Consider the following 18,961-nt stretch of genomic DNA (forward strand, 5'->3'; position numbering starts at 1 on the left):
CACCACTGACACCACCACCAATACAATACCGAAATTTCACCCCAACACTGCCAGGATAAAATATGCGTTTAATACATACAGTCATGCAATCACATGCATACTTCCATATGTTCAAGTAATACGTAGACATACATGTGTGTGTGTACGAATGTACAGATGTTCATATACACAAATTTACACATATACACATATATACACTGGCAATCACAGATCTAACATACAAATCTGCATGCATATATGTATACATGTGTGTGTGTGTATATGCATATGCTCATAGATACATAGATATGCATACCTATAGATATTACTGTTATATATATATGTATGTATATATATATATATATATATATATATATATATATATATATATATATATATATATATATATATATATATATATGTATATATATATATAAAACATATGTGGATGTGCATTATATATATATGTCCACATATATGCACAAGTGCACATGTGTGCACAGACACATATACACATATACACACACTCATATGTCGGTAGTGCCAGAACCTGAAAAACAAATGCCAAAATCTAAAGTGTTTATTATTAAGGTGTGTAGGCATGAAGTAACTAAGGAAAAATGTAATCAAACTGGGTGGTCATTCTAATGATATAGACACTGACAAATATATCTTTTCCCATATACATACATATATATATATGTAAAGTCCGATCCATGCAAGCACGGAAAAGTGGATGTTAAAACGGAAAAGTGGATGTTAAAACGGAAAAGTGGATGTTAAAATGATGAAGATGATGATGATAATGGTGATGATGATGATGATGATGAGGAGGAGGAGGAGGATATATATATATATCCACACACATGCACACAGACACATGTATGTATGTATGTATGTATGTATGTATGTTGGAGGGTGAGGCTAACTGTTTTCCAACACTAATAATCTCCTGCCTCCACACCAGTGTTGTTGACCAAAAGAAAGGCAAGGCCAATGCAACTTTGGCACTTGCATTGTTGTAGGTGTAACCACCAGACTGCAAAAAGCTAGAATAAGTACTACAAAGCACTTCAAACAACCCTTTAACGATTAGGTGAATTCTCTGCTCTTGACTGATACCTGATTTGAACTCACAATGCAGAAGAGTTAAACAAATACCACAAGGCATTGGTTTCAATGGTTAAACAAATCTGTTCTATTTCACAGCCATACATTTGTATGTATCTTTTATCTTTTACTTGTTTCTTTCATTGGACTGTGGTCATGCTACAACACTGCTTTGAAATGTTTTAGTCAAATAAATTGTCCCCAGTATGTGTTTCTTTTAAAGTCTGGTACTTATTCTATTGGTCTCTTTTGGCAAACTGCTAAGTTATAGGTATGTGAACAAAACAACACCAGTTACGAAGTAGTGAGGAGATAAGCACACACACACACACATCAGTTTCCATCTCCAAATCTATTCACAAGGATTTGTATGGCCTGGGGCATCAGTAGAAGACACTTGCTCAAGGTGCCAAGCAGTGGGATTGAACATGAAACCATGTGAATGAGAAGTAAACTTATATATATCATCATTGTTTAATGTCTGCCTTCCATAGTGGCAATGGTTGGATGGTTTGACAGGAGCTGGCTCGGCAGAAGACTGCCCCAGACTTCGGCGTCTCTTTTGGCATAGTGCTTATGGTTGGATGCCCTTCCTAACACCAACCACCCTACAGAGTGGACTGAGTGCTTTTTATGTGGCACCAGCACAGACAAGGTCAGTTTTGGCATGATTTTACAGTTGGATGCCCTTCCAAATGCCAACCATTTTACAGTGTGGACTGGATGCATTTCATGTGGCACTAGCACTGGCAGGATCACCAAATAACTTGCAAGACAAAGAATCTTTGAGAGGGGAGGAGGCATTGGAGGAGGTGATTTTGTGTCAGATGATGAAAGGTTAGAGTGTAACAGAGAGACAGAAACAGGTGTCTAATTGTAGAGGAGGTACAAAAACGCAATAGAGGGCAATAAAACATTCAGACAGATAGACAATACATAGGTGGACACGAGAAATAACAATTAGATATATAAGGATCAAAACAGTTTGATTCAAATTCGTTGGTACTCATGAGTTTCAACGAATCTGAATCAAACTGTTTTGATCCATACATGTAACTCCCCATAAATTGGTTGAGCGCCTTTCGTTCGTTTGTCCACTCACTTGTATATATATATATTTATATATCAACCATCATCATTAATTTGTAATGTTTGACTTCCATGCTGGCATGGGTTATCTAGTTTGACAGGACAAACACAGACACACAAACATATGCATACACACACACACACACTCACATATATGACGGACTTCTTTCTGTTTCCATCTACCAAATCCACTCACAAGGCTTTGGTTGGCCCAAGGCTTTAGTAGAAGATACTTGTCCAAGGTGCTATGCAGCAGGATTGAATCCAGACCCATTTGGTTGGTAAGCAAGCTACTTACCACACAGCCACTCCTGCACCTATATATATGTATATATGTTTATGTATATGTGTATTAAGATATAAAATTTGAAGGAAGTATGCAACAGCTTCCACAGGACAGTGCTGAACACTGTACTCCTACTGACAAAACAAGCATGCTAACAGCTGTACTATAATGAAACTGACCTTCATTAACCCAGTTATTATCTATAAATAGTTTATATTTTTATGAAAGCATACAAATCAGGTATATCATTGCTGCTTTTATTTAATGTGAAATACATAAATAAATTCACAGAAGCAATGGATATATAAACCAAACTGTAAAGAAACATAAATTGCATTTTGAAATTAAAAGGTGAGTGTTTGCATACATGTTTGCCTGTATGTGTGTACATGTGAGTGTGTGAGTATATATATTTATATAGATTTTATTTTTAAGCTGAAACTTCACAAGTGTTTACTTAATTATAACCATGTGTGTATGTAGATATGTATGTGTGAGTTTATGTATGTGTGAATGTGTAAATTTGTGTGTTTATGTTGTGCACATAATTTTGGGTTTAAGTATAAATAAAATATTTGTACGTGATTATATATTTATATAAGTGTTTCTATGTATGAATATGTATGTGTATATACACACAGAAGTGAAGGCACATGGTTCAGTGGTTAGAGCATCAGGCTCACAATCATAAAATGGTGAGTCTGATTCCTGGACCAGGTTTTGTGTTGTGTTCTTGAGCAAGACACTTTATTTCACATTGCTCCAGTTCACTGAGCTGTAGAAATGAGTTGTAATGTCACTGGTGCCAAGCTGTATCAACCTTTACCTTTCCCTTTGATAACATCAGTGGTGTAGAGAGAGGAGGCTGGTATACATGGGCAATGGCTGGTCTTCCATAGACTTGAGCCTTGGAGGGGAACATTCTAGGTGCAATCTCATGGTCATTCATGATCAAAAGGGGGTCTTTACTCTTTTTTACCCTCTTATACACACACATACATATTTATGCATAAACATACACATGCATACAAACACTTATACAATCATGCACATGTGCACACACACACATGAAGCTATAGTGGGACATATTATGGTAAATGGAACCGAGATTTTGCAATTCCTTCAGAGAGTTGTATGTCCTGTGTTTTGCTATCCCTGACCCTTATTAGATGATAGGATTGCAGTGATACTGCTGACTGTCATCAGTATATGGGTAAAGCATCATAGAAATATACTTTGCCAGTATTTAAGTCACCCCTTGCAAAATTTGTCTGGTAACACAACCAAGTGCTGAGTATCTTTCCTGATGCCCTAAAACAGTGGCTCTAAACTTGGGTCCATATGACCCTGGTGGGTGGGGAGTCCATATAAGACTTTGTTGTTAAAATTTATGTATAATAAACTGGTTATATTTCTACAATACTCTTTTACTCTTTTACTCTTTTACTTGTTTCAGTCATTTGACTGCTGCCATGTTGGAGCACCACCTTTTACTCGAGCAAATCGACCCCAGGACTTATTCTTTGGAAGCCTAGTACTTATTCTATCGATCTCTTTTGTCAAACCGCTAAGTTACAGGGACGTAAACACACCAGCATCGGTTGTCAAGCGATGTTGGGGGACAAACACAGACACAAACATATACACACACATATATATATATACATATATATGACGGGCTTCTTTCAGTTTCTGTCTACCAAATCCACTCACAAGGCTTTGGTCGGCCCAAGGCTATAGTAGAAGACACTTGCCCAAGGTGCCACGCAGTGGGAATGAACCCGGAACCATGTAGCTGGTAAGCAAGCTACTTACCACAATACACAAAATATTTTAACAGTTTTTTTTGTACAGTTTCTGATAATTTTTAATATGAAAATATAATAGGATTTTTTTAAGCATCGAATGCGATGAGGATCCACCCAGGTAAAATAGGAATTAGAGGGATCCATAGGTAAAAAATGGTTGAGAACTTTTGCCTTAACCCTTTAACATTCAGATTATTCTGCCAAATGTAATACATTTTCGTTCAAATTGTATTTAATTAACCATGCATTGTTTTGTCAATTTGAAATTTTGATGATGTGGTTGTATATTTTATAATGGCATTGGAGGGTAGGAGTTATAGGCTGGATCTGGCTGTTTAGAACATAAAACAAGTATATTTGGGCTGGATTTGGCTGGTTTAAATGCTAAATGGTTAAAACAACAACGCTAGAGCTATTGTATAATGAGCACAATGTGTTTTTCACCCTGTTGTTCTCCACAAGCAGGTTAAGAAAGGACAATGTAGGAATGTAAGCAAATGAAAGCCAACACCCAGACTTCTGTATAGTGCTAATGGCTGGATGATGCAGGTGGATTTGAAGTAAAAAATGCTGCTCGTTTTCCCAAGCCATATCACCATAAAAATGTCACACCCTGATGTTATGGTGTGGTCTGACTTGACATAGAAGAAAATGTTCTGATAGATGTAGGCATGGCTGTGTGGTTAAGAAGCTTGCTTTGCAACCCTATGTTTCTGGGTTCAGTCCTGTTGCATGATACCTTGGGCTAATATCTTCCACTATAGCCCTTGGCAAACCAATATTTTGTTAGTAGATTTGGTAGACAGGAACTGGTGTGTGTGTGTGTGTGTGTGTGTGTGTGTGTGTTGTGTTGTGGGCATGTGGGTGTATATGGATGTATGTTGATGTGTGGGTGTGTATGTGTGTATGTATGTGTGTATGTATGTGTGTATGTATGTGGATGTGTGTATGTGAATGTGTGTGTATATGGATGGATGTATGTGGATGTGGAGGTGTGTGTATGTATGTGTATGTGTACTGCATTGTGTATGTTGTGGGCGTGTATGATGTGTCTGCGTGTGTGTGTGTATATGAGCAGGTGTGTATCATTGTGTTTGTTCTCCACAACAACTGGTGCTGGTTTGTTTATGTCCCTGTAACTCAGTGTGTTGACAAAAGAGACCTATAGAATAAGTACCAGACTTTAAACGAGAAATAAAAAAAAAAACCATAAGTACTGTAATCGATTCGTTCAACCGAAACCCTTCAAGACAGTGCCCCAGCATGGCCACAGTCCAATGACTGAAACATGCAAAAGGTAAAAGATTCTTGCTTTGACAGCACCTTAGAGATGCAACATGTAATGGAGACATGAAAGGAAGATCCCAAAACATGAACGACTTCGTATAATAGTTCCACATGGAATGAAAATCTGGTAAACATCTTGGTTTACTTCATATCCACCTCTACTCTTCTGTGCATGTCCAAACTAGCAAGGAGGAATAAAAGGCTCTTTCTTTAGATCAACTGATTAAACTCTGTGTGTGTGTGTGTGTGTACCTATTTTTAATTACTTTTCAATACAACCCAGATTGGGGAGGTTTTTTTAGTAAAATATCTAAAGTTTCTACATATATATAATTGTTGATATTCTCTGGCTAAAATCTCATGACATCATTCTTATAAGATTTTAAATAAAAACACTTTAATTATAAGTAGTCTTAAGCAGGCCGGTACTAACCAGTTTAAGCTTCCTGAATTTGAAATACACTTTTAATATATACCAGCACCAGCACCATGACGATCATCACAACGACAACTACTCGCACCACTACCAACACCACCATCACCACTACGATGACCATAACCATAACAATAACCACCACAACAACCAGCATCATCACCATCACTACTACGACAATGACGACCATGACGATGACAACCACCACCACTACCACCACCACCGCCACCATAACGATTATGACCACCACTACCACAAACATGATGACCACCACCAGTATCACCATCACCATCACCATCACCATCACCATGATGACAATGATGACCACCACCAGCATCACCATCACCATCACCATGATGACAATGACGACAACCACCACCATCTCCACGATGATGGCAATGACGGCGACGATGACCACCACCACTACCGCTGCTTCTTGACAACCAATGCTGATTTGTTTATATGCCCATAATTTAAGGGTTCAGTAAAAGGCACAAAGAGAATAAGTGCCAGAATAAGTATTGGGGTCCATTTGTTTCACTAACGTCCTTCAAGGTGGTGCTCCAACATGGCCACATTCTGATGATTTAAACAAGTATAAGAAGATAAAAGATATGATGTGAAAGAGATTTGGCTGCCTTCCCTAGAGCTGATTGACAGGTGACACAGTGGCCTCTTCATTGGGTTGGGGTTAATTGTGAATTATTAGAGGTCTGGGATGGAAGAAATGATTTGGAACAGAATGGATGGTGGTGGTTTGAGAGTAAGAAAGAGAGAAGGAAATAAGAAGAACAAGGGAGAGGGATGAATGGGAGAAACATTTTAAAATTGTATTAAGAGAGAGTTGAGAGAAAGAGAAAGAGTGTGAGTGTGAGAGAAAGAGAGAGAGAGGGAGAAAAACAGCTAGAGAAAGAGAGAGACAAATAGAAGGGAGAGAGAGGAGAGAGACAAAAAGTGAGAGAGAAAGAGAGAGAGAGAGTGTATGTGTAAGTGTGTATATGTGTAGAAAGACTTGCTGACAAAGGCAGACAGAGACAGACAGACAGATAAAGACAGAGAGAGAGAGGGAGAGAGAGGGAAACAGGGAAAGAGCAAGAGAGAGAAAGAGAGGGTAAGAGAAGGAGGAAGGAAAACGCAAAAATATGAAGGATACAGTACCAGAAATGCTGTATACAACTACTCCCCCCCCCCACCACACATACTATATGCATTCAAATATATTTATTTAAATACACACACGTGCACACATACACATGTACATAGTTGTGACTGACATTTGGCTAAAACCTTCATGCGGTTGCTCTAAATGCTGAACCTCACCATTACCAAAAATTTATCCTGGCAAAAGCATATACACAGCATAGCTATGACTGCATCCTAAAGCCTAGCTCCTGTCTTTAGTGTCAGAAGATATTTCAGTCCCCAAAAACTGAGATCCACAATGGATGATAATGAATGTATGTATAAATGCAGGGCTGGTTTTTAGCCAATAAGACAGATATGTTCAAATTGGGCCCTGTGTCAAGAGAGAGCTCATGCACACATTCAAGCAGAGGACACTATGATGAAATTTTAGCGTTGATGGTAGTGGTGGTAGTGGTGGTAGTAGCAGCAGCAGCAATAGTAGTAATGATGGTGGTGGTGGTGGTGGTAGTAGTAGTAGTAGTAGTAGTAGTAGTAATAGTAGTAGTAGTTGTAGTCGTCGTAATAATTGGCAGTAGTTCTAGTAATCTAACAGTGATAGTAGAGTTAATTTCTAACATAGGCAACAAGGCCAATATTATTGGAAGAGGAGGCATTAGCTGAGTAAGTCAATCCTGATACTCAATAGGTATTTTATTTTCATCAACCACAGAAGGATGAAAAGCATAGTAAACACAACAGGGTTTTCAGCTTAGAATGGAGAAAAGATTTTAAAAAATGATATCTAATATAGATAGAAAGCCCAAAATTCCGCTTTTTTTCTGGTGGGGCTGGGGCTGTGTGGGGTGGGAGTTTTGCTGTTGATAGGACCATCTACATCAGTCATGGTCAAAGCTATAGTCCACGAGACTTCCTGGATGGAACACTAATAAAAGAATTACCTTTGATTTTTAGTAGTGCAGCCTGTTTGATGATGAGGCATGTCTCTCTCATGTGTTGCTTCTCAAAAAAAGCCTGCCAATGCCTGATCTACATAAACCCTTAATACGTGAGTGGTACTTATTATACTGTGGAGGCGCAATGGCCCAGTGGTTAGGGCAGCGGACTCGCGGTCATAGGATCGCGGTTTTGATTTGCAGACCGGGTGTTGTGAGTGTTTATTGAGCGAAAACACCTAAAGCTCCACGAAGCTCTGGTGGGGGATAGTGGCGAACCCTGCTGTACTCTTCCACCACAACTTTCTCTCACTCTTACTTCCTGTTTCTGTTGTGCCTGTAATTCAAAGGGCCAGCCTTGTCACACTGTGTCACGCTGAATATCCCCGAGAACTACGTTAAGGGTACACGTGTCTGTGGAGTGCTCAACCACTTGCACGTTAATTTCACGAGCAGGCTGTTCCGTTGATCGGATCAACTGGAACCCTCAACATTGTAAGCGATGGAGTGCCAACAACTTATTATACTGACCAATGAAGAAAGTTTGTTGAAATTGACCTCATTAGGATTTGAATTCAAAATATAAAGGGATGTAAATAAACATTGCAGGGTGATTTGTCTGCTGTTTTATCAATTCAGCCAATTTAATGCCTTCCTCACAACAACAACAACAATAATGATAATAATCCTTTCAACTGGAAGCACAAGGCTTCAAATTTGGGGGAAGGGATTAAGTCAATTACATCGACCCCAGTGTGTAACTGGTACTTAATTTATCGACCCTGAAAGGATGTAAGGCAAAGATGACCCCAGCAGCATTTATACTCAGAACATGAAGACAAACGAATTACTGCTAAGCATTTCGCCTGGGATGCTAACGATTCTGCCACCTTGCTACCTTATTATATAATAATAATAATAATAATAATAATAATAATAATAATAATAATAATAATAATAATAATAATAATAATCCTTTCTTCTATAGGCGCAAGGCCTAAAATTTATGGGAGGGGGATAGTCGATTAAATTGGTCCCAGTATGCAACTGGTACTTAATTTATCAACCCTGAAAGGATGAAAGGCAAAGTTGATTTTGGCAGAATTTGAACTCAGAATGTAAAGACAGATGAAATACTACTAAGCATTTCACCTGGCATGCTAATGATTTTGCCATCTTGCTGCCTTGATAAATAATAATAATAATAATAGTAATAATAATAATAATAATAATAATGATAATAATAATAATAATAATAATAACAACAACTGTTTCTAATTTACCAACAATGCCAGAATTTCGAGGAGAGGAGATTTATCAATGAACTCAATCCCCAATGCTTTACTGGTATTTAAATTTTATTGACTTCAGAAAGATGAAAGGCAAAGTTGACTTTGACAAGATTTGAACTCGGAATATAAAGAACTGGAACAAATACAACAAGGTATTTGATTCTGCCATACTTTCAAACATTGACTCAAAGCCCGAAATTTGGGGGAAGGCCTTTGTTGATTAATTCAACTTTAGCACTTGATTGGTACTTTATTTTATCAACCAAGAAAGGATGAAAAGTTAACCTCAGTGGGGTTTGAAGTTAAATATAATAAAGAGTTGTAACGAACACTGCAAGGCATTTTATTTGAGACTATTGATTTTGATTGAATGACAAGGTAAATATTCTCTGAGATATAGCAATCTATATAGACTGGGAGATCAATGTTGATCAGCCAGATAGTATTGTCTTGGAGTGGCAAGAGAAATACCTCCTAAAAGACATATTTCTTCCAATTGACAATAATATACCATTGAGAGAAATTGAGAAATTGTCTAAATATCAAGGTTTAGAAGAAGAGATAATCACGTGGGGACTGAAAACTGAAACAATTTTATAACAATAAGTATCTTGGGAAGGATTAAAACAGACATAACCAAAAGTTAAAAAAAACTACGAACCATAAATAAATATAACATAAAAATTATTACTACAAGGCACTGTGTAATAAAAATAGAAAACCAAAATAAAGCACTGCATGTATATAAGACATGCAGCATTTTCACCGCACGATTGAGTGAAATGAAACATTCAAGTATATTACAAAATGGTTCTTTCTAATTTTGGCACAAGGCTGGCAATTTTATGGGGAATGGGGCTAATCAATTTCATTGACCCAAGTACTTGACTGGTACTTTATCTTATCAACTCTGAAATGATGAAAGGCGAAGTTGACCTTAGTGTAATTTGAATTCAAGAACATAAAGAGTCAAAAGAAATGAACACTGTAAAATAATAATAATAATAATAATAATAATAATAATAATAATTTCTAACAATTGTGCAAGACCACAAATTTTCAGAAGAGTTGATGATTTTGTCATCCCTAGAACATAACAATTGTGGAGGCACGTGGCTTAGTGGTTAGGGTGTCAGCCCCATGATCGTAAGATTGTGGTTTCGATTTCTGGACTAGGTGACACATTGTGTTCTTAAGCAAAGCACTTCATTTCACATTGCTCCAGTCCACTCAGCTGGCAAAAATGAGTAACGCTGCGATGGACTTGTGTCCCATCCAGCTGGGGAACACATATGCCACTGAAGCCAGGAAACCGGGCCCATGAGCCTGGCTAGGCTTTAAAAGGGCGCATTTATTATTTTTTTTAGAACATAACAATTAAATTTTTTCTTCTATCTATTTTTGCACTGGAAACATGAAAGACAAAGCTGACATCATTGGGATTTGATCTCGGAACACAAAGAGCCTAAACTAAATATTGCAAGGTATTCCAATTAGCAATGCATGAAATATAGTGGTTAAACACTTACTTTGTATTTTCTTTGAGGGGTTTTTTTTTTTGTGTACTTTAAATGAGTGTATGTATTAACAAAAAATTTTTTTCTAGAAAATGAAAGAAACCTTCACGATTGAGCACACTCATACAAACAAATCTCAAAGGTATTTAATCCATTCTATAAACTCCGATTATGAATCTTTTACTTGTAATATGTTGTTGCTGCATAAAATGTTGAGGTGAAATGTTAAAGAAGTCCAATAACTGTAAATTTGTTCAGTACAAAACCAGAAATAATATTTATAATTGTATCCGTATATATATATATATGTGTGTATATATATATATTTGTTTTTCTCTGTGTTTTTCTCCTTGTCTCCGTATTCTTTCTGTTGAAGAGCGTAGCTCAAAACGTCAAAGACTTTCCGTATTCCCGAGCGTCATACTAATACATCCTTTTGTTATTTACACCACCTGTCCTCGTCTGTTGTTGTTTTTTCGTATATTCTCCCCTAATATATATATATATATATATATATATATATATATATATTAGGTGATACTGGTTTTGCTGGTGTAAGTTCTATAGTACTCAAATGTTAAAAGCTAAAAGCATTTGGAAGTAAGCTGCAGTTGTGAAATATTGTGTTTCTGGAGTGTTATGAAATTATGCAGAGGTCTTGAGGTCTTTGGGAGCAACTGAACAGGCTGCTTGAACCACATACTTCAGCACAATGACAGAAATATGTGCGTGGATAAATAAGTAGAAAAATAGACAGGTAGATAATTAATAGAGGGTGAATGAGGGGGAAAAAAAAAGTAGTGTATACAAAAGAAATAGGGAGGAGTGAAGTAGTAGGAGTAAGAGAGAAGGGTGTGAATTTCAAACATAGAAAAGAATAATGTAGAAAGTGTGGAAAGTGGGTGGGGCATAATAACCTAAAGAAATTAAAGAAGAGGAACATAAAGAAAAAAGAAAAAGACAGAGTGAAAAAAATCAGTTTAATGACAAAAAAACGAGAAAGAGATAGAGAGAGAGAGTAGGTGGAGAGATGGCCGCTGTTAGTTGACAAACTGAAAGCCTGGTTAGCTTGGCCAATAGAGGGAGGAAAAAAAGCAAACATACAACACAGGTAGTCAAGCAAGCTACTCTTTCACCTGACCTAATAAACAAACGGTAACACCTGAATCTCTCTCTCTCTCTTTCTTTCTATTTCCAGTGTTTCTCTTTCTCACTAAGCAGCCATGTGTGTGTATGAGAAATGATTCCTTCCCATTCGCATTGGCAGGAGCAGTGTGTGGGTGAGATGGAGTGGTATCCTTTAAATCAAGGCAACTACTGCCAGGGTTTTTCATGGGTGGTAGACCCTGATTTGATACAGATGCTGGAGTGTGAGAGTAAAACACTTTTGGAACTGCTTAATGAAAGCAGTGTAAGAAAAAGTCATAAAGTAATGTTATTTGAAAAAAAAAAAAAAAGAAAAAGACAACAAAGTAATGTTGGTAACAGTGGAAGAGTTAATCAGATGAAGGGGTTTGTGTTTTGGTCTTCAGTATTTTCCAAGGGCCAATGAATAAATTAACAATAGATGTAGATGGTAATAGATGTAGATGTATATAGATGGTATTTTCTTTTTCAGAATATCATCTAGGGTGCCAGTAATCAAAGGAGAAGCCCTATCCTTGATATGAGAACAATATTCCATTGTGTGGAATATATTAATCTATTGAAGAAGCGAACAGTGGCACAGGATGGACTCAAATTGCTTATAATAACGGGAGCCCTGATATGTGCAATGGTAGAAGAGATAGCTCAAAACCAACAGAGTAAATGGAAACTTTTCAAGTGAGAAAGGTTACTATGCATTTGGATTGAGACTGATTACAGTTCAAAGCCATAATCTGTAAACACCATTAGATTAACCTTTAAGCATTCAGATTATTCTGCCAAATGTAATGTTTATTTATTCACATTGCTTTGAATTAATCATGCATTATCTTGTAGCTTGAAGATTTTGATTATGTGATAGTTTATTTTAGAATGACATTGAAGGGTAGGTGTGAGAAGCTGCATCTGGCCAGTTTGAACCTAAAACAGATAGAATATTTAGGCCAAATATGGTCAGTATCAGGGTATATACCATTTAGGTATCAGTATATATTTAATGTAGACTTTTTTCAAGCTACAACTTGCCTCTTAGATATGAACAGGTTTCCTATTTTTAGTTCACATATATATACTGCAACCCATTCATTTATTGTTGTTGTTTACTCCCAGATCAGCCCTGATTAAGTAGACCAATGATCATAGATATTCAGCTGTGACCATTTCATTATAGTTTTTTTCTTCAGGCATAGTACCTCAAACAATATTATCTAATGTGAATGTTCTACTTTTAGATTTCAGATAGATTTTGCTGCTATTTCTAGCAGAAGAAATGATAATGCAAAGACTCTCTCACTGGCTTGACCTATCCTGTTAATAATATAAGGTATTCCATAAGGCTGGCTTTTCTTATTGTTATTTATTATAAGCAATGTTTTTGACTGTCACACTCTATGGTTCTTATCTTAAAACGTGATCTTTGTGCAATAAAGCGAGCATCAACAATTATAAGCACACACACACATACACACACATGCACGTGCACGTGTGTACACATACATACCCACACATGCATGTACCCACATTTAAAGCTACACACACGATAGGAGTGGGTACAACCATAAAATCGTTAATGGTATTTCTGTAAGAACAACTCGATGAAAAGCCAAACACAGAAGTATAAACAAACTATCTCTTATAATACTTCAGAAGTTCTCCATTAAAACCAAAAGGGAAACAAAACAAAACAAAAAAAAACAACAAAACAACAACAAAAAATCTCGGGATAAAATTCTGGAGTTATGATTCTCAAAGAGGAAGTCAGTTATGGGTTTTTTTGCTGATTCATTAAATGGTATTTTGTTATGAATGGAATAATTCCATAGAATGACATATTATTATAAACATTTAACCAAAAAAAGAAAAAGGCAGCAGGTGGTGGTGGTGGTGGTGGGGAGCTTTCATTAGAAATTGTTTCTTGTACAAATTTGACAGGACATCACGGAAACGGTAAGCGCAGCTTTTTTGTTTTTAAAAATATTTTGAGGATAATTCCTCTGGACACGAAATGTTGATTGACTTCTTTAACCAATCTCTTCAGGCTGATCTCCACCCCATCTACCCAACTTGATTATGCCATTATTGGTTTTGTTTTTGAGGCACTCTTATGATTAGACCAGTCAGGTAAATGGTAGAGGGATGATATTGATGATGATGAGTACGATGGTAACAATGATGGTGATGATAGTGGCAGTGGTGGTGATGGCATTGGTGTAGTGGTGGAGGTGCTGGTGATGATGATTATGACGACAACGGCGACAACGGCGACGACAATACTGATGAATTCACAGCTGCTTTGTTTGCTAATTTAATGATATTGTTCCTGGCTCATCTCACTGTCAGCTCATCTTGCTTTCAGGTGTATGTGTCAAATCATCTGAGAATGTTAACGGCAATAACCATGAAGAAATATATCTACCATCTGCCTCCATGCCATGAAACAAGAACTTGACACTACTCTGTAAAAATCCTCTTGTGATTTAGGGAGCATAAACAATCACATTTTTTTCTTTCTTTTATCTTTTGATATAATTCTTTAAAATCAAGGATAAAAAACAGAAAGCCTGGACAATATGGAAATAAAAGGCTTTATTATTTAAACTATTCAAACTATTATTATCTCTCTTTCTCTTTACTTGTTTCAGTCATTTGACTGCAGCCATGCTGGAGCATCGCCTTTAGTCGAGCAAATCGACCCCAGGACTTATTCTTTGTAAGCCTAGTACTTATTCTATCGGTGATTTTTGCCTAACCGCTAAGTAACGGGGACGTAAACACACCAGCATCGGTTGTGGGGACAAACACAGACACACAAACACACACACAGAATATATATACATATACATATATACGACAGGCTTCTTTCAGTTTCCGTCTACCAAATCCACTCACAAGGCTTTGGTCGGCCCGAGGCTATAGTAGAAGGCACTTGCCCAAGGTGCCATGCAGTAGGACTGAACCCGGAACCGTGTGGTTGGTAAACGAGCTACTTACCACACAGCCATTTAAATTACTATTTAAATTATTATTTAAACATTATTATTTAAACATTATTATTTAAACTATTAGTCTTGAATCAAGAATTTTTTCTGCTTTGGAAAACATAAATCTATGTAATTATCTCTATTAACATAATGATAGAAGTCACAGCATAAGCAGTCTTATTGTGACTCCTGTTGGAAATTTTCTATGAATTAAAATTTAAATTTTGGTTTTACATTATTCTTTTCTAGCCCCCTCAAATAACAATCCCCGAATTCCAAGCCCCTTCTTGTTTGGATAATTTGAGAAATGATGGAAATGCTTGATAAAGAAACAAAATATTGGTTTCAAAGTTTGGCTCAAAGCCAGCAATTTTAGAAGAGGGTTAATTATATAATATTGACCGCAGGACTTTATTTCATTAACTCTGAAAGAATGAAAGGCAAAGTTGACCTCACTGGAATTTGAACTCAGAGCCAAAACAGCAGCAGAAATGATGCAAAGTATTTTGTCCAATCTGCTAATGGTTCTGATAGAAGTGCATGATGGGAATGTCATATTTAGTGCATGATGGGAATGTAGTAATATCAAACACATGATAAGTTTGTAAGAACTGCTACTTTTTCGAGCAAGTGATTCAATACTGAGAAAATAAGCTCTGGTATTCTTAACTCTAAACTCTATAACCATAATATTCTTCAAATCAATACAAATACTCATCTATCAATTGATACATTTTATTTCAAACTTAGAAGTATTTTACAGCCAGTGATGGAAACAGGTTTTAGGAAAAAGGGCTATACAAAGCTCCACAAGACTGAGGTTGAGAAGGAAGGAGTTAGATGCTATGAGCTCATTCATCTTGTGAGGCGAACAACACCTCTCTACATACCCTATAATTTCCATCACTACCTGTATCTATGTACACATTTCACAATTCATAGTAGCCGTATTCATTCAATATGAACCACTTAATGAGGTTTCTGTATTTATTAATATGACAGAGTGGAGGCACAATGGTCCAGTGATTAGGGCAGCGAACTCGCGGTCATAGGATAGCGGTTTCGATTCCCAGACCGAGCGTTGTGAGTGTTTATTGTGCGAAAACACCTAAAGTTCCATGAGGCTCCAGCAGGGGATGATGGTGAACCCTGCTGTACTCTTTCACCACAACTTTCTCTCACTCTTACTTCCTGTTTCTGTTCTGCCTGTAATTCAAAGGGTCAGCCTTGTCACACTGTGTCACCCTGAATATCCCCGAGAACTACATTAAGGGTACACATGTCTGTGGAGTGTTCAGCCATTTGCACATTAATTTCACGAGCAGGCTGTTCCGTTGATCGGATCAACTGGAACCCTTGTCGTAAGCGACGGAGTGCCAACAAACAAATATGACAGAAATAGCAGCTAAATCTCCCTTAAATCATACCCAGATGCCTAGAAAAATAAAGATATATTATAACTCTTAATGGCTCTGTCATAACTAGTCATGAACAAGTGAAATTATGAAGTACAGTTCAACAGTTTATCTATCATACGACAATGGCACTAAATAACTGCATAAGTGGTTCATTAGCTTGCCATGCTGAACTTCTGTTTTCTTTGAGGATAGTTATTTGTGATAATGAAACCCATTATTTAGGAGATTTATTTCTCATTTGAGAGCTATAGCAATCACGCTCTCTGTTTGATGACTAACAATGAAGGTAAGATGATAGTAAGAGAAGAAACTGAATATGGCCATTCTTCATTGTAGAAGTGATATAATTCAGTGACAGATCGGAGACTCAATATGAATACGAAGGTTGGGATGGATGTAGTTATTATATACACATCTCCATCACTACAACCATCATCATTTTTATATTCACTTTTCCATGCTTGCATGGTTTGGATGGATCCTCCCCAGTACAGCATTCATTCACCAAAAGTCATTCATAATGTTCTTTTTAACCCTTTAGCATTTAATCTGGCCAAATCCAGTCCAAATATTCTACTTGCTTTATGTTAAAACTGACCAGACCCAATCTCTCACACCTATTCTACAATGTCATTCTAAAAATATACAAACACACCATTGAAATCTTGAAGCTACAAGATAGTCAGTGATTAATTCAAACCAGTATGAATAAAGAAGCATTACAGTAACCCCTCGCCATATTGTGGTTCACCTATCGTGCACTCAGTACATCATGGATTTTTCTGGCTAATATATGTAAATTTATATCACGGACTCCTCAGTATATTGTGGGTTTCTTTGGCCAATAGGTATTTATATTTTTTAGATTTTTAATTATTTCTGTGGGAGGTTTTGAAATATAATGCCCGTGATAGTTGAGGGATTACTGTACATATGACAAGGGAATCTGAATGTTAAAGGGTTAAGGTTTAACCTCTTGAAATTAGTCTTCACTACTTTGTCCCTTGTTTTTCTTTGACTTCCTTATCCACATTTCCATTTACCATGACTGCTTGGCACTTCATTGTACAATGGATATCCACCATATGCATAGTATTCTATCTTGCACAATATATCCAATTCCTCTTATATCCAGTTCTTATCTCAGTTCATATGTACTCTTTCATTCATGCACACAGACATAACACATTGGGTGGAGAATGCTCACCTCACTTCTTTCCAACCTCCACAAATATTCTGCAATGAAGCCTGCACTTTGTAAACAACCAAAATACCAATACACCAATATACATATATTTGTTTTTTAAGTTCCACCCTCTTAATATATCAACACCCACCCCACACATGTACATACATACGTTCATATCTGTCTTTTGTTCTGTCCCAAGTACTCTCTTAATATACCAATATAGATTTGTCTTTCGTTTAGATTAACAAAAGACAAATATATATTGGTATACTAAGATGGTATTTCTAAACACAGACTTTATCTACTAATAAAAGATTTGTTTTTGATTAAGTTATTACTATTGTCACACCAACTTACCTATCTGTCTGTCCTACCACATATTTATTTATAGTCAACTTTTTAATACTCTATGTATTAAATGTGTTAAAACTAACTTACCTATCAATCTGTCAGTCTCATGTTATAATTATTTCTATCAAGCCATTCAATGTACTTTGTATTAAATATGTTAATACTAACTTACCATCTGCTTGTCCACTATTTCTCTGCCGCACTACGCATTTATTACAAGTGTGTTTGTTTTGTAATGCTCCAAATACTAAATATATTACGATAAAACTATCTGATTGTCTGTCTGTCTGTCTATCTAGATAGCTAGCTATCTAACTCACCACATAGTTAGCTATTTATTGTTCCATGTATAAAATAGGTTAACACTAACTCATACAAATATATCTCTTTCTTATGTGCTTCAATTGAAAATGGATCAAGGCTGTAAATAAATAGATGCTAAACCCCTTAAGATAGTGTCCCAGCATGGCTGTAGTCCAATGACTGAATCAAGTGAAAGATAAAAGGACATACATACACACAAATACACATGTATTTACATAAAGTAGATACATACAGACAGATATACACTCATACATGTATATATATATACATGTTACATCATTATCCTCATCATTTTATGTTCTCTTTCCAGGTTGGTATGACTAGATGAGTCATCACAGTTTTAATTTGGAGTCAGTAGTCCTGCTACTACCTGGATGGATCGAGGACAATGCCCAATTCATACAAGGTGGTATCAAAACGTTCCCAGACTAGTTCTGTAACACACTAACAGATGGCAGCACAGTTGTGGGCACAGTGAGAGCTAGCAGTTACCTTCATGAGGCAGTGGAGCCCTTCTGAGTAGCCTTTTCTTATTTCTTGGATAGTGCTTGGCAACTGCATGGGTCCACCTGTTGTCTGTTCTGTGAACCCTGTGGCATATCTGGCCCAGTGGAATTGTACTTTTGATATTCTGCAATCAACGTTTTTCACTCCACCCCATTCTTGAATTATT

The 18,961-nt window shown here is 36.7% G+C and overlaps 1 protein-coding gene across 2 annotated transcripts in view; it reads right to left on the reverse strand.

Moving 5' to 3' along the window:
* LOC106882633 (tensin-3) overlaps positions 1 to 18,233 on the reverse strand; it is a 255,983-nt gene extending 237,750 nt beyond the window's left edge. The window contains exon 1 of one of the 2 annotated variants that reach the window (XM_089356522.1): positions 18,137 to 18,233. The gene's annotated coding sequence lies outside the window, so the exon portion shown is untranslated. Of the gene's footprint in view, positions 1 to 10,891; positions 11,030 to 18,136 lie in introns of those variants that run through there. The other variant, XM_089356521.1, reaches the window with a different exon arrangement.
* Positions 18,234 to 18,961: the final 728 nt, after the last annotated feature.

The sequence above is a fragment of the Octopus bimaculoides genome, chromosome 8 (genome assembly GCF_046866305.1).
Source record: "Octopus bimaculoides isolate indiv1 chromosome 8, ASM4686630v1, whole genome shotgun sequence".
Taxonomy (NCBI): Eukaryota; Metazoa; Mollusca; class Cephalopoda; order Octopoda; family Octopodidae; genus Octopus; species Octopus bimaculoides.